Source organism: Ips typographus, linkage group LG16 (genome assembly GCF_016097725.1).
Source record: "Ips typographus isolate SLU linkage group LG16, UJ_Ityp_2.0, whole genome shotgun sequence".
Lineage (NCBI taxonomy): Eukaryota > Metazoa > Arthropoda > Insecta > Coleoptera > Curculionidae > Ips > Ips typographus.
In genome coordinates this window covers 6979666-6997780 of record NC_138437.1, presented here as the reverse complement: position 1 = coordinate 6997780, position 18115 = coordinate 6979666, and the positions used below count along the sequence as shown (strand labels likewise).

Below are 18115 nucleotides of genomic sequence, written 5' to 3'. Positions count from 1 at the left end.
AAGTGCTTTTTTTGTGCTTATTTTACCTAATTTAAGGTTCTTTTGTATAAATATGCCCTTTGCTGTGCATTGGAACCCTTATAGAGCAAAATAAAAATTTGCCAAAATTGCACTTTTGACAAATATTGCATTTTTTCAATTTTTGAATGATTGTAACTTTTTTATTTGAACTCCAATCAATGAGCCAAACTGACCTCTCTAACTCATCAGGTTACCGAGATCTTGAATTTCAAAAAGTAGTAAAAAAAGACCCCTAATATACCCCCATTCTTTCAAGTTTTTTACGTGTGAAATGGCTCATTTAAACATTAATATCTTCCCAAGTACATCAATAAGAAAGAAACCTTTTAAGTCCCTTAACAGTGACTTTTAGGCTCCAGGAAGACATAAAAGAAATAGAGCTTCAGAATTACTGTGTTGCAGTAGAAATACCTATAATTATAAGGCATGTTTACAGAGTGTTTTTTAACTAAACTTGGATTATCCTGTACAAGTTCAAAGACAAACAAAAATTGTCAGAGAATAATTTGGTGAAATAAACGAAGTTGCGTCATTAAACAACCCAAACAACATTAAATAAAAGGACTTAAGTTGGAAAAGTTTAAAATTTATTAAACGACAAACCCAACCCCAAGAATTTGCTAGATAAATTTAGGGTATTTTAATAACATGGCCTTATTTGAGACAGTGTAGTGTAGAAGCCCATAAGCTTTTCTCATGTAGATTTCAAATGTCGGGTTTGTAAATACCTATCTTAGAATTTAGTAAGTTGACTCATAAACGTAGGGTTGAATAGTTCTTCTTTAAGGCAGCGACTCCGAGATTGTTTAAAGGGATTACTTCGTAGAATAAGGTTTGCAAAATGTGCCAATAAAAATGTCCGAACCAAATCTTCCTGCTGTGTTTATTTTCTTTATTTGTGTTTGTAGTAGCAAAGTTTAAAATTTACTTAAGAGATTGTTTTTGAGAAATTTTATAACCACCACAAGTCGGTGTTTTAAAGAGTTTACAGTAAAATGCGCATAACCCTGGAAGTAGTTATTGAATATCTAGGCGAAGTGGGAGTTTCATAAAAATGCAAAGGCAATAAAAGCAAAAACCGCAGTATCGAGTTCAAGTTAAAGTTATAGCGAAACTTTATTCGCTATTGAGAACAAACGTCCATAATTTTGGTTTCGTTTATTTTCATGTAGCTTCGACAAATCAATAGACTACCTCCGAAGTCCTATCAGTACTTTTCTCACGTACAAACATCGTTATATTATTCTTATATGCCACCATAATATTTTATTATTTTCGGATTATCTAGGTTTCCTTACTTTGTTTTACTATTGACTCTTCTGGGCTTTATACACTCAACTATTTACGAGGTTGTTTGTTCTTCTCGAGTACCGGGCTTTAAGGATTTAGTTCCAAAATTGCCTTCGTTTTCCGTTTAGATCAATCTATATTCAATCTCGAAATAAGACTTAGTATGTATGTATTAAGAAAAGTATATTCTTTATCTAGATGAGCAAACTTCATAAATTCTCCAGTGAGATGCTAAATTGCTACTGAACCTAGGATCCCATTAATTAATAACACCTTCGAGAATCTAAAACAATACTAAGAATGAAAATCTATTTCTCAGTCCCTTTTGATGAATTCGTTAAAATTATTCATTTCGATGTCTTAATGAAACGGAATGATCAATTAATTTTGCACTCACTAAGTATAATCTAAAAGTATAATTATCTGAATAATAAATCAAGGATGACTAATCTGAAAATTTAATTTATCAAGAACAATTGTTATCTGAAATATTAATAACGACTTCATAAAAGGACAAATGTGATTTAGTCTTCGGTTTAATTATCACAGAATGGCAGAGCCGAATCTGGAAAATGGAAATTCCGACATTTAACTCATAACGGCAACAATATTCCTTCAAATCAATTTTTTTTTGTAATTGAAGTTTCGTATCGGGGCCAAACGAAAAAGTTTTCTGATTTAAATGGTAATGGCGGACGTTTTTTAATGAAGACTTAATTAAAAATTTGTTTTTTTTTGTTAAAACAGCCTCACACAACTATACTTCAAACATGCAACAAATACGGTTGCAAGCTCGAGGCAGTCAAAAACATATTTGGTAAACAAAAGCTCTTCTTTTATAGAAAACGCCATCAGAAAGTCGTTATAACTTCATCAAAGCTTCCTGAAACATAAGAAAAATTGCATAAACCTTACTTTGGTTCTACTTTAATGGCGTTTTTTCCCTCTAAGGCTAGATACCAATATTTTTTTATTTTACCCCTACTATCATATCCTTCAATAACGTTTTAAAAGGAGTTTAGGACACCTCTTTTCGGGGCTATATAGTATTTCATGATTTTCTTCCTGTCGTATTCGCAAAGCTTTTTCCCTTTTACGTCGTTTTATTTTTGATGAATTTGTAATAAAACTAACTCCAAAACAGACATTTATTGTCCGGATAAGTATACTTATTAAAGTACAAGCGCAATTAAAGATTTTAACAAATGTACTTAATTAGATGGGGAAAACATCTTCCTGGGGAGTATAAATTAAAGAGAGAAATTGCACCTTAGAAACATTATTACTGTTTTTAAGTGGATGCTTGTTCCTTTCGAACTGTTTGGAATTTCCTTAGTCTTGATAAGGAAACTTGAGACTTTTAAGAGCTTGTTATTAATCATTAAAACAACCCAGGTAAGAGGTGATTTAAGTATTATGTTCGACTTTTTTGCCATAAGCTGTTATCAAATCGACGGAGGGTGAATTTACAATTCAAAACTATTTAGACAAGCCGTGCTGATATCAGTTCAAGTAGAGTGCTGCTTAAATGCACATTCATACGTACTTCAATTTGGAAAGTTAGTGCAAAGTATGCAACTTTCAAGGACGTACTGTCTGGAAACATATTCGAGTAATCTTAATGGGGTGTCCCGGTTTTAATTAAAAGTGTAACTTAGAAAACATATAGAATTAAACTTCCACATACACAAGACAACATAACATAGAGCGTACTGTTCTGTTTAATGACTGTAATGAACTAGGTTTTAGGAAGTAGAGAAATATTAATGTTAAGAAGTCATACTGTGACAATACGGGTGAAATAACTAAAAGTCCCTCTCTTTCCACAAGTACGTATACAACCAGTATAGCAGGAACATGAAACGAACGCACTTTATATGGGACCATAATAATAAACAGCCCTTTTCGGAACAGTCAATTTTGAAACCAGAAATTCATAGAGTTTGAAGGTTGGAAATACAATATTGTAAACATTTCTAAGGCGTACTAAACGCAGTTAGTCAACAACATCAGAGTCAATCACTGGAAATAGGGCATTTGCATTTTCAATTAACATTCGATCATTAGATAGTCATTTCAGACCCCTTAGGCAGCCAGGAAAATGGCTTCTATCTGAATTATTATTTGGAGCGTAATCAGCTGCTGATATGACATAGTCATCATCTGAAAGGGTCTCTATTATAGTGGATAAACAGAAGTTAAAACAATGGAGACCGATGGTTTGTTGAAGGCTCATGGAAATTCGAGGGGGGTATAACGTCCAAATTTGGGATTAACCTAAGAAAAACATTGTAATGTAACAACTGGAGCCTGCATAAAGGAAAATGGAGGCTCGACATCCGATATAAATTAGGGATTTATACGGTCACATTGATAGACTAACATTATTTACCAATTCCGTAGTGCCAATCATGTTAATTTATGAGGATAGCAATTACGGCTAACTTGGGCAAATATACCATAGACGATATCTGAATTAAATGGTCAGAATGCAAATAATTGTGCTTTTGGTGTAACACGTATCGCTTTAATGTTAATGGTCGATATGACTCTAATGGTTCTACAAAGGAATCTGTTTTGCTTTAATTCCTGGAAAATAAAGCCGCGATATTAAAAAGCCGGCTTTTTCTGGAAAGTCGGGCAAAAACCCCTTTGCAGTATAATAATGTGATATATGAAATGTCATGCTTGGGAATGTCAGGGCTGTTATATGGGCCATATGGGACAATGGCTAAACAACGCGTGATTCAGCGTAGCAGAGGCCAGCGATTAGGGTGCCATCTAAATATGGAACATTATACAAAACTATTGTTCGTTCCAAAGTAAAATTCAAAACAAAATGCAACCATAAAAGGCCATTATTTAGCGTTTTTAACTATCCCCCATACCATAATAATTCTGGACCAATTTTGTTGCATATTTGTCGGATTTAATTTAAAGTAATACATTATTTATTAATTAGCAATTTCTAATTAGAGTTTGTGCAAATTAATAAAAGTTTTTGAAACATTGCAATTTCAATGCCTAGTGGGAATACATTCACTCTAATTGGTAATGTTAATTGTAAATAATTAATATATTAGCAAATATTTTTTATCCTCTCAAAAACGACATAATAAAAAAAGCACGTCCATATGACAATGTGGATAATGTGTAAACTCATTTTTCATAATGGACTGGATCCCTGGAATAAACGTGTTTCTGCTGTTTCGAAACGAACAAAACTTTATTCCTGGATAACCAGTCGACTTTAGTGAAAAAAAAAATGAAATTTAAACAAGGTCTAATTTATCGCAGACTCACAATTTTTCCCTGTTTTATTTCGGCACAATTGCAGAATATCGTTTAATTAAAAAAGAGAATTATCGGAAAATCCTTTTCGTATTCCACAATATAAGGCCATTTCATTATTATCTGTGATCCTTCCACTATCTGTAGCCAACTCTACTTCATATACGTCGTTATATGCGATCTCTTCAATTCAATTTTATTTGAGCTTAAAAAACTATACGGAATTGAATTTCAACAAGAGTTAATAAATTGAAGCCATATAGATCTGAATTTTATAAAGTAAAGAGATCATTCCCTATACAACAACGTAGGCAGGTTTGGCGTATCGTGGGTCCTAAAGCATTGTCCAATCCAGGGCGTAGGGCCAATCCTAGAAACCAGAGAGTTCTAGTTTATACAGCCTTTTGTGTCGATCCTATTTTAGTTATTCATATGTAAATTGCGAAGTTACCATAAATACGTGCGTGCGATAGAGATTACGAGCACCGGATTTGCTGACTAAAATGCTTTATTTATTATAGCATTTTCGTGGAGTTTTTGCAAATCATCCTCGAAAACAGTTTGTCACAGCTCAACTTATAGGAAGAATATTCTACTTAGTTTATGCCAAAGTTGAGGCAATTTTCTGAAACACCAACCAAGCATAAGTAACTGATCGAGAGATTAAGCATGTATGCGGATTATTATTCAGCTTCTAAGGGCAATTTTCACTCAATATTTTCTCAAGCTTCCGTAAGACGGCCTGGAATAATCCTGCTTATAAGATAAGAATGATTTGCTTAAGTTTACACTTTTTTTAATAAATAGTAAAGACATTTCTTTTCTCAGGTTTTACATTAGTTAGCTTATATTTTTAATTAAGTAATGTAGGTTATTACAACTTTGTAAACCCAATAAAATTGTCCAGTATTTTATTAATTACAAATCAAATCTTAAAAACTTGACAACTTTTGATCAGTAAAAAGCATAATTGGACAATCTCCTGTAATCGTATTTTACAAAAGGTCCTTCAGAATTGAAATTTGGTTCACGCTTGAGGGTATTAGTAAGCCCGCTCTGACGGAATTGAAATTTAGTTCTTTCTTATCTGTTAGGATAGAAAATGCAGCTGTCTTAATATGCCACATTTCAATTTTAAAATTCCAATTCCAAGCCTGACGTATTATTTACAAGTTATTTTGGATGGTAATCAATTTAATGGGTTAGATGAAGTCAAAGCAGTAACAAAGAAAGTTTCAGGGCAGTGAGGGAAATCTATTTAAAGTGTAAAAGTTATCCCGTACATGCCCAAGTTTAGGAAAATACATTGGCGAGGCTGGCTACATTTTATGTGGAAAAATGTTTACCAAGTTCATACTCTAAGTTTTGCACACTAAATCAAAGTGATAGAAAATCTTTAACGCTGCAAGCTGAGATTAAACGTCAGATTAGTTAGAACACTGATTTGTATGGTTCTATGGAACTGAATATGTTGAAAGCACCAGTATGTTGGGTTATGCGTGGCCTCAAGCTAAATAGGAATAGAGTTACAAGGTAAATGGTACAAAGTACGCAATTCCGCATTTGACAAAGTGATTAATGCTAAGCATTCCACCCTTATTTAATCTCCGGCGAATCAGCACCAAATGATAAATAATTCCAGAGAGATCAAAGCCCTTTCGCTGTCTCCTTAAATAATTGATTTGAGCCGAAAGTGCGTTATTGCTTTCACTACGGTTTAGGATTTAAACATGCTATTAATTTAAAAAATGCCTCTTTTAAGTCCGCTGAAGAACCTAGAGGCCACTTTTTCCAGGCTTCGCTTGCTCAATTGGATTTGCTCAATTTTTGCGTAAGCCAAAAACCGCATAATTACGTAAAATTAAAGGCAGTTATTTTAAAACGCACTGCTTGAAAAGATATTTGAATTTATAATTAAACTCGGGTCTTTTAGGCGGGGTACAGATAATTTTTTACATCGCGGAGCTCTTATGAGGATAAAACGAATTACTTTGGGGAGAACGAAATGATTTATGTTAATTTGCATAACTTAACTTTGACTTTTTTTGATACCTAGCGGGCTTAAAAAAATGTAGGGAGTTTCCTCATCTGTAATTATTACTAAAAGTTCCATAACCTAGGAAAGTGTAAATTATATCGCAGAAATCCACTTGGGAGTTTTTACATTAAAATGAATTTGCCTTGGCATAATTCCAAAAACTTAAGAAGATATTCTGGCAAGTCACCCCTTTTAATTTCAAGATAAATTAATTTTTGTGGGGGCTACAGTTTTGATTTTGGATGTAACCCAATGAGCGAAATGCAGCTAGTTGGAATTTTAAAGCCGACAGAAAGCTGATTAACTTTAATACTTCAAAGGCTAATCTCTAACATATGCGTCTAAATAGCTGCTTAAGGTATTATACGTAAGCGGTTGTAGAAAGAAAATCCATTTTAAAATGCTGTTTTTGTGTTTATTTCAGCTAATTTAAGGTTTTTAGTTATAAATATGCCCTTTGCTGTGCATTGGAACCCTTATGGAGCAAAATAAAAAATTTGCCAAAAATGCACTTTGATGTGAAATGTCATTTTTTGTATTTTTGAAAAGTTGTAAATTTTTTATTTGAACTCTTATAGATTTCTCAACAAAATTAGCCAAAACTCGCCTTTCTAGCTCCTCACGTTACCGAGATATTGAATCTTAGTACTTTTTTTAGTTAACGTCAGCTTAACGTGTCAAAAGCTCAATTTCGTTAAACGTGCAAATATTGCCAGAAAATCGAGTAAAAGTATATGTCGACGACCAGAAAGAAATTCCTTGATATCCTGATAACTTTTTCGATGAAAAATAACTTGTTAGTGTCAGAGCAAAAACAAGACGATACAAGATTAATGGTACCAAACATGAAACTAAAAAGAGTTCCCGACAATTCTCATTTTTTCTCCCAATCCCATCACCTACATGACAAAAAAATGTAGTCCTTTGTCTTAATAAATATAAGTTAATTCCGCATGAAAACTGACTTGCCAGGTCTGTCCGCTGACCCCTAAAATTCACGCTGGAAGAAACAAGGGAGACGGGTCCCAGATTTCCACGAATATTTTTAAAGCTAAAATAACTGGAAAAGAAAGTCAATTTGCCGAACATTATTCTTGAAATTGAGAAGGAAAACAGCTCCATAATCCTCAAGAAATTCAGTCTGGTTTTTTTAATCAAGGATATATATTACCAGTTAATTCAATTTCCTGCTTTTATATGATTTAACGGTATTCATAACTATCAACCGTTTACACCATATAAAACCTTTTATTTTAACAATTTTTTGGTTTGGAGGGTATTTAGACGCATTCACTCACAACCGGACTAAAACCGATAATGGATCTCCAATAAGTATAAACGTTTATCTTCTTTGCTGCCAAATGTTTGTGAACCTTTTAACCTGCAAAAGCTAAAATTTCCTAAAACCTCTATGTTGACCTATACTAAGCCAATTTCGGAGGAACGAGACGAGGACCAATTTGGTCAGACAAATTTCAGTATCTTTTTTGTCACCACATTTTTGTTTTGTTCACTAATTTGTTATTTCAAAACACATTTGTTAATAATTTACAGTTAATTTTTACTGTAACTGGGTGGTTTTTAATAAGGTTGAAACTCAGTAAAATTCCCATGTTAACCAACATTTGGTTAATTTCTCAAGAGCGAGACCAGAATCAGACTACTTAATTTAGACAATTTGCTGAGATAAATCCAGTTTACCTTTTCCTTTATTACTGGGGTTTTCACTGTTATTTTATATGATTTATCAGTGCTCTCACTTTTAATTATACGGTTTGTTAAACATATGACCAGTGGCTTTAACTATGCCAGCGCATGCAATTTCGCCTAATCTGTTTCACAATGTTGTTTTTGAAACTGCTTTATTTTTTCTCTAAAGTACTCAGAATTAGGGTCCAACGAGTTATCGCCACGGTATTTAAAAATGTATGTATTCTTATATGTACATAAGTAAAAAAGTGTGTCAAATAAGTTACAACTGTTTACATTACGGTCAAACAAACAGGAAGTGACTAAACTTTTTCTGGATAGCAACGAAACAATTTTACTACTTATACATTCATCATTATGGGCCCCTAAAATGTCCAGTTATGATAGCTTATTTATCTTTATTATTAACGGTAGATATAAGTGGCCGGAAAATAAATACTATTTTTGGACAGTAATTTAGTCTTTACTTTAATCAAAATTACAAACACGATTTAACTTATAGCTACTATAGCAACGACAAATACAACTAACTACCATTTTACCTTCGGGTTACTTTCCCAAACGATTTTAACGATTTCACATTACTGTCTGGTGACAAATGACAGTCTTGGTGTTATGTGGTGCCATCAAGCGGGTAAATGATACAAAAATTATTCAGTATCCATTAATTTTGGAAGTAAGAAGTTTAATTTATCTTAAGAGAAGATAATTGGTTACCATAACCAGTGGGATGGCTGAAGATTTTCTATGGTCACGTGACCATGATTTTAATCGTTCCACATGAAAATATACAACTTCATGTATAAAATTTAACTAAAATATCAGACAAGTAATGATTTTGGCAGCAAAATACGTGTGGCTGTATATATTCAGATAATAATCGTCGCGACAGCAAAAAAAAAAGGAAAAAAATCGTCCTGAACATTTTGTCACAGTCAGCAGGATGAAAGGACGTCCTCGAATTTCGTATATTAGTCCGATTTCCTAAAGCTGAATTTTATTCTGTCGTCTTGAAGTGTGATAATTCTAAAGCAGATTAATTGCTTGCGTACAAATGAAACAGTTCACGCCTAAGCATTGTTTGTCTTTTGAAAGTAGCACTAAGTGTATGTGCACATCTGATACTCCCACTTTCTGGCTGTTAATTAAGGTAATGAATCGTGTATAAAACTTAATCCCGTGTTTATCGAAGTCGTTTTGTCGATAGTAATTTATCTTTTAGGTAAATCCGTAAAGCGTTAAACAAACTATGCGGCATTAACACCGAATACATAGAAAGAAAATATGGCAAAGGCGGTCTCTTGTGGTTATTGAGGAAAACTAGGACAACAGAGGGCTTTGAAGTGAACGCGACGTGTTTTTCTGTCAAAAAATATTTTAATACCTAAAGGAAAATTTTCAGGGGCGTGATAAGGAATAAATTTACCCAAGTGTTTAGATTAAGGGGCGCAAAGCGGTTTACATAGGAAATACACTGCAGAGGCAATTTTACACGTACTAAAATATGGATTCGCTAGAGGTTAATCAAGTATCTTGAACTCTTAATGCACCCCATTATTATAAAGAAAAGTGGTTTAATAAAAAGATGGAAATATACGTACGTATCGATCGGAGCAACAGGTTTTTACAGTAGTGCGTGCTAAATAATAAACCAGTCACTATAGCCTCAATTTTGATACAATTAATGAAAATTATTGATTAATATTTACACTCAATTAGCGGTCACCGACGTCATCCCGACCCTATTTAGTCCCAAAGTTTGTCCTTACACTTACATAATCATATTTACAGGGTATACAGAGTCTTAAGGGGGCTTCTACACACCCTCGTGTTAGTCGTGTTCAAATTTAGCTCTTCCTACCTGCTCTAACTCATTATCTAGGATAGGTACAACAAGGCAGTCCCACAAGTAGTTAATATTTATTGAAACATTCATTAATCCTTAATGGTAATTAAGTTTGCCAGAGATTGGTGCGGTTGTTGGTGAGAGATTTTCAGTTGAGCTCACTGTTTGCTTATTATTATATTTAAAGCCACCCTTTTCGGAAGTTAAAAGAACTCAAGGTAACTCTTTTGTTAACCTCGCCAAAGATAAAATTATTCTTTAATTACTCCATCCAAAAATTTTTACTAAATTGTTTAATGCTTAAATTATGTCTGCTGCCACTCAATGTATACATTTTAATTACTGAAACCACGGAATAACTTGATTAAAAAAGCAGATTGGATACCCTAGGGTTTTAGGTTTTCAACCTAAAATTTGCTTTTTATAATCCCCTTCTCCCACACCAGGAGAATATTAATGAAACAAATATCGTTATACGTATTTACCGCAATGTTACAAATTTTAAAATTTGCGTTTGCATTGTAAACCAGGAATTAATGCTATGATTAATAAATGCGGATTTAAACAAATCCAGCTATTCACGTTTTGTTAATTAATTAATGGATATATTTTAATTATTGTTGTATCTACTATTTTCAGTATAAACAAATAAAATAAAAAAAGGATTTTAATGCATATTTATGCAATTGATTGATAACTCCGTTTGGACGCTAGAGGGCGTCAAATTTTCTTTACCATAATATCACATTATATTGTAAATATTTTTTAGTCAGATTTCATGTATCTCTTAATCCGGCCGAGTTCCTGGCAAAGAAATGGTTAAAATGTTAAAGTTTAGGTCTAACTCTGTTAGTTTTTGAGATATCAAGAAACCGACTGCACCAGCGTCTTTTCCGGGCAATTTTAACATAAACTGACACCGAGACGTCAACTGTAAATTGACAAATAAAAAAGTTGTATTTTTGACGGTTCCAGGCCGCCATTTTGAATTGTTTGTCAAAATATTGACTTGCACCTCATTCTGAAGGAAATTTCACGTAGTTTCTAGAAATGACAGACAAAATGGCGTTTCAGGCCTTGATTTTGAATTTGCTGTCAAAATATTGACTTGCACCTCATTTTAAAGGAAGTTTCACGTAGTTTCAAGAAATGACAGACAAAATGGCTTTCCAGGCCGCCATTTTGAATTTTCTCTCAAAATATTGACTTGCATCTCATTTTAAAGAAAATTTCACGTAGTTTCAAGAAATGACAGACAAAATGGCTTTCCAGGCCGCCATTTTGACTTTTCTATCAAAATATTGACTTGCACCTCGTTTTAAAGGAAATTTCACGTAGTTTCAAGAAATGACAGACAAAATGAGACAGACTTTTTCCAGGCCGCCGTACTTTTTCAAAAAAAGAAAAACGGTTTTGAATTGATTTTCTAAAACTGCAGTTTTTTCCTTATTCAACCAACTTTATACCCTGCTAGGAAGAAAAAACTCCCCCTGTATATTCCCTAAATTTATATAGTAGTTCACATTATTTAGCCCTTACAGAAAAAACAAAAGTGAGATTATTACTCTAGACTCTCCACACTTTCATGTTAAAAATCTAAGAATTTTTTAACTGTAAATAACAAGAATTAAAAACAACTTAAACAAAAAAGTTCTGTAAAATGCTGAGTTCCATTAACGTGAAATTTAAGTCTTAAGCCTTGCGCAAGGTCGTCAGTGTTAATTAAAAACTTTACATTTCTCCAAGTAAAATGATTTAGACGATATTTTAAATAGCTGGTAGTTTCGTGAGCTTTTTATGCTGCATCGGTAATCCCTTTGCTTGCGGCTAGTGCAGAAGGAAAGTGGAAAGAAGATGAATAACCTAATTATTCGCTACTAAAATTTTAACAAACTAGGGGTTGGCAAACAAACTCTGGACTGCTATTTTTATAAATTATTCAACAATTAGTTAAAAATTAACCATCAGCAGGCGAATAAAAGAACGGGCGATAAATCTTCGTTTTTCAACGTGAGCCCTTAAATTATAAGACCTCCAAGAAACGTTTTAACTTGGATTTATTCCTGACCCCTATGAAGTGAAAGGTCTACTTACCATTATGGAACTGCACGGCAATCAAAATAGCTTACCTGGAACAAAAAACAAAGTAATGTAGTGTCAGAAAAATTCTAGTTGTTTTTAATTTCACAGCTCTAGCTAAATAAAGCTGTTTACAATTAATTATTCCCAGTAAGCTTTCACTTCCAAACTCCGAGGATTTCCTAAGTTTTCCATTTAAACTCGCCGCCTTAAACATTTTTACCAATTAGAAACAAACCTCAAAACATACGTCTTAAAATTAACACTTCACGCCCTGTCTCCACTTACATAAAGCTTGTTGTCTTAAAATGAGGTTACTTGATCTCTAACTTCGTAACATTATTCCGTGTAAGATAATGGCGCTTAATAGAGGTAATTATCTCGAAATTTCCTATCCTAAAATAACAGCTTTTCTTCCTTCAGAACTCCCTTCAGACGCATAAAGTAAATATGGGTTATCAGAACAATTTGAATGCTCAATTAGTTTCTCGAACAACGCCATCATTAAAACTGTCCTCACTAACTGCTATTTGTTTGTTATTCTTTCTATACTTATCCTATGGGGTGTTTTTATATTTAGAAATTATTTGTAGCAAATGTCAATACCGGTTATTAGATTGAATAACCTAACAAGTACAAACACGTGTAATGGTGTTAATTATTTCCTGCTTTGCTACACTCGTGTGTCATATAAAAATAATAAACACTCTAAAGTTTGTAGTAATAGCAGTAATTAAATCAAATTTCAAAAATAGATTGTTTACGAAACTATCTGCCTTTTAAATATTTAAGTTGTTAAAAATATCCAACTCCAGATTCAATTTGTTTTTTCTTAATATAAAAACAGGACTAAAGAAAGTTGACTTTAAATCAGCTCCTGAAGTCTTATGTATTTCTTTATCCTTCTAGGCTTAAAAAGCCTTCGTTGAGGATTTTTACCGCTTATTCAGGCGCCATGTCCAAATTTATATTCCCTCATTTTCTTATGTAAAACTTGAAAGAATATCATTACTGTGCCAGGCCTCCAAGATCAAAATGTACATTTTTTCTTATTAATTAAAGCAACTCATTTAGGTTTTTAATAACTAATTTTCATAAAAGAGGTTTAACAGTAACCCAGGGCAACAGGTCTTCCTTAAATAAAGGCTATAATGAAGATACCAATTATGAGTGGAACAAACAAATGAGAAAACCGTTAAACAATCGCAAATATTACCGGAAAGAAGTCCAGCGCATAAAGTCTGGAAAATTTAAATTAGGAGACTTTTCCTTTCACGTTTTCTCTACCTTCCACAATTAATTTTTAGTAGACTGAAAACGTGATAAGAATAGATCATTGTTTATTAAGCCTGGCAACTTCAACAATAAAATTTTCAATAAAGTTTTTTTGCTAGTGGGAGTGGTAACTCTGCCTTATTGATCTTTTCCATGAAAGGAAATATGGGTTTATCGAAATTACTTAATGAAATATAATTATAGCACAAGCAATATTCCACACATGTTTTAAAGATGAAATCTCTAAATAAATACTCTTTTATCCAAACGTAATTATTTACTTAATCGGAAACCACCAAAAGATATCTCACTCTTATTGTGTTTGTAAATTAGCTTTATTTGACTCGATGAAAAGGCATTTCAGCCTGCTTTATTAGAGACATTAACCTAAATGTTTTTATTGTGTATTAGTTCTTTCTGATTCACGGCAAGTTTGAAAGTGATATACGATTCGCTGAGTTTGAATGCGCAAAATTATATTCCATTGCAGAAAAATGCTGGTCCGAGAGAGTTGTAATTAATTTAAAATTGAACCCGTTCGACAATATTTTTGTTCTCCGCTGCAATTTAACTTTCCGTATTTTTCTGGCAGTCATTAAGTGAAGACACTAAAACAATGCCGAGTTCGAAATTACGTTCACCATTTTAGAATAGCGCAACGTACACAAACAGCTTTGTTTACACGAAACACAATAACACAATCAATCACTTACAGACGCTCCATTAATAGTTTGTTTTTAAATTAGGCCATCAGCACTAAATGCCCATTTACATTTGGTAACTTCCATTCTCGAATTATCTCTACCAACCATATACGAACTGAATACAGTTATTAAAAATTTGGAACAAAATTGCTTTGTGTCAGGATTTGAAGTTCAGTTGTTATCACAGAAACACGTTATATAACTCATTTTATAATCTAACAAAAACAAATCTGGCACTGTTATTGTAAAAACTATGTCGATATAATATATGATTGGCAATTCACAACATTATTTGAGATATTTTGCTTACGATTTCAATTGAGGCTTCAAAGAAGTAGACACTAACACTCAATATAACTTTCAAGTCGATTTCAATGTGAGATTAGAACAAGCAATCCCAACGAAATAAATGAGATTGCATTGGGTTTTACGCTTCATATAAAGAAAGTTCCGCTTTGAATGACTTGAGTTTAACAAGAAAAATGCATTTCAGTAAAGTGAAATAAATTCCACAATAACTTATCGACAGCTCCTCCTCCTCTCAGTAAACAGTTCGCGCGTTGAGTGTTTTCTCATGTGCACGAAATCATGCAATGTATACATTATTAAGCTGAACTCATCAACAATCTTATCCGGACTAAAAATATATAACTCAGTCATCTGTCATATCTTTAGAGACGGGACCGCTCCTACAGTTATTATTAGCCAATATTTTAAAATACCTCTGGGTACTTAAAATTAGTATCAGCCACTGGCAACATTTGTATCAAACGATGCACGGCAGTGACAAACCCACTTAATATAATCGAACAATTCAAATGGGCTGCAATTCCAATTGTAAATTAAAAGTATTGATTGCAATGGTTTGAACCACCTTTTTTAAAATTTTACTGTAGTAATCCATGAAGTTGAAACGACTATCTGTCTCTAACTTTGGAGTGACCCTGTATGTAATTTCAAAGCACATGATTGAAGACATTTTGATACAGGTCTTGGCTTTTATTGCTATCAGTTAACTCATTAATTGCACGTGGAAGAAAGACAATCTGGATTCAGGTGATCAATTTTACAGAAAATACATTTTAACACGTTAAATAAATCATTTAATTGTCCGTTTTATAATATATAGGGTGTTTGTTTTTTGAGCTAGAAAGTTATGTCAATTATTTAGAAAACGTAAGGCAGTAGCAAAAAAACTAAGCACGCCACTAGAATCTCATCGTTTCACTTCGATATTTTGATAAACAAACAAGTTGGAGAATTTTCAAAAAGGGCGAAATTAAAGTAGTCTAAAAAGGTTTTAAAACACTACAGAAACTCCAAAATGCTTCTCAAGCAGTCGAAAACCTTCCAAAACAGTCTAGAAGCTTCCAAAAGTTTTAGAACGCTCTAAAGACTTCCAAATGATCTTCAACTACGCTCTCAAAAAATTTCAAGGCAATCTAAAAGCTTCCGTAGGTTTCTAAAGCAGTTTAAAAACTTCCATAAGTTTGTAGAACAGTGCATAAGTTTTCAAATGCTTTAAAAGCAGTCTGAAACCTTGAATACTTTTTAAACTCTCCAGAAACCTTTCAAATGCTCTTAAAGTAGTCTAAAAAGAAACGACAACAGTCGGAAGCCTTTCAAAACAATCCAAAAGCTTTTAGAACAGTCTAAAAGATTTCAAACGCTCTTCAACTAGTCTAGAAGCTCCTAAAAGATATCAAAACAGTCTAGAAGCTTCCAAAAGTTTTAGAACGCTCTAAAGACTTCCAAATGATCTTCAACTAAGCTCTCAAAAAATTTCAAGGCAATCTAAAAGCTTCCGTAGGTTTCTAAAGCAGTTTAAAAACTTTCATAAGTTTGTAGAACCGTCCATAAGTTTTCAAATGCTTTAAAAGCAGTCCAAAATCTTCAAGGCTCTTTTAACTCTCCAGAAACTTTTCAAATGCTCTTAAAGTAGTCTAAAAAGAAACAACAACAGTCGGAACCCTTTCAAAACAATCCAAAAGCTTTTAGAACAGTCTAAAAGATTGCAAACGCTCTTCAACTAGTCTAGAAGCTCCTAAAAGATATCAAAACAGTCTAGAAGCTTCCAAAAGTTTTAGAACGCTCTAAAGACTTCCAAATGATCTTCAACTACGCTCTCAAAAAATTTCAAGGCAATCTAAAAGCTTCCGTAGGTTTCTAAAGCAGTTTAAAAACTTCCATAAGTTTGTAGAACCGTCCATAAGTTTTCAAATGCTTTAAAAGCAGTCAGTCCAAAATCTTCAAGGCTTTTTAAACTCTCCAGAAACTTTTCAAATGCTCTTAAAGTAGTCTAAAACAAAAACGACAACTGTCGGAAGCCTTCCAAAACAATCCAAAAGATTTTAGAACAGTCTAAAAGATTGCAAACGCTCTTCAACTAGTCTGGAACCTCCCAAAAGATATCAAAACAGTCTAGAAGCCTCCAAAAGTTTTAGAACGCTCTAAAGACTTCCAAATGATCTTCAACTACGCTCTCAAAAAATTTCAAGGCAATCTAAAAGCTTCCGTAGGTTTCTAAAGCAGTTTAAAAACTTCCATAAGTTTGTAAAACCGTCCATAAGTTTTCAAATGCTTTAAAAGCAGTCCAAAATCTTCAAGGCTTTTTAAACTCTCCAGAAACTTTTCAAATGCTCTTAAAGTAGTCTAAAAAGAAACGACAACAGTCGGAAGCCTTTCAAAACAATCCAAAAGCTTTTAGAACAGTCTAAAAGATTGCAAACGCTCTTCAACTAGTCTAGAAGCTCCTAAAAGATATCAAAACAGTCTAGAAGCTTCCAAAAGTTTAAGAACGCTCTAAAGACTTCCAAATGATCTTCAACTAAGCTCTCAAAAAATTTCAAGGCAATCTAAAAGCTTCCGTAGGTTTCTAAAGCAGTTTAAAAACTTCCATAAGTTTGTAAAACCGTCCATAAGTTTTCAAATGCTTTAAAAGCAGTCCAAAATCTTCAAGGCTTTTTAAACTCTCCAGAAACTTTTCAAATGCTCTTAAAGTACAAAACAATCCAAAAGCTTTTAGAACAGTCTAAAAGATTGCAAACGCTCTTCAACTAGTCTAGAAGCTCCCAAAAGATATCAAAACAGTCTAGAAGCTTCCAAAAAATTCTAGGACTGTTTAAAAATTTCCAAATGCCTCTAAAGCATTCCAGAACCTTCAATATGCTCTTAAAACTGTCAAACTGTGCCAAAAACCTTCCAAATACTCCTTAAGTAGTTCAAAACAATTTTGAAAGTTTTCAAAAAACGTCTAAAACTTGAGCTCAAAAAAAAAATAATTGCATCTCTGAAAAGTTTTGTACCTTTAAAGCTTTTTTACAGATTTGTATCCTTTTTTGAGAAAAATAATTTTGTGCGTATCTTAAAAACCGTGTCTAACAGAAAAAGACTATCAACCTACAGAATTTGTGTCTAAACACAAAAATTGGGTTTCGTGAACATAGTGTTCTCGTCCATTCCTACAAAATCAGAGAAATGTTTGCATTGAATTTCCAACCCTGACAGACGTTTATTCTAATAAATTCACGTCAAAACGCGTTGCTCACTTCAATATCTCTCCCACTCTTAAAAGTTTCCCCGGCTATTTGCCACCTGAACTTGGAAAACATAAAAACTAATCTCCTTTATTTGTCTTTCCATGTCACTTGTTTACGTTGGTCCCGTCACCCGAAATAAGAAAACTTATTCCAGAGTGTGTACTTTTCGAAGAAATGAATTATTGTGGTTGTCGTTTTTCACCCATTCCGGAATAATAAAAGCCTTGCACCAAGATAATTCCGTTTATATGTCGAGTGCTGACGTAGATTGTTATCTTGCGTGAGCTTTGAACGTATTTGAAAAAAGCTAATCGGCCACACG

General features: G+C 33.2%; 1 protein-coding gene across 10 annotated transcripts in view; it reads right to left on the bottom strand.

The window, feature by feature from the left end:
- The window catches only part of LOC145738643 (zwei Ig domain protein zig-8-like), a 127755-nt gene that overhangs the window by 96773 nt on the left and 12867 nt on the right, over positions 1-18115 (bottom strand). For 2 of the 10 annotated variants that reach the window (XM_081993553.1, XM_081993556.1), the window contains exons 1-2: positions 14264-14478; positions 12291-12325 (exon numbers count right to left, since the gene is read on the bottom strand). The exons of 4 other annotated variants lie outside the window; for them this stretch is intronic. The gene's annotated coding sequence lies outside the window, so the exon portion shown is untranslated. Of the gene's footprint in view, positions 1-12290; positions 12326-14263; positions 14479-14564; positions 14812-18115 lie in introns of those variants that run through there. 4 more of the 10 variants (XM_081993551.1, XM_081993555.1, XM_081993554.1 and 1 more) reach the window with 3 other exon arrangements.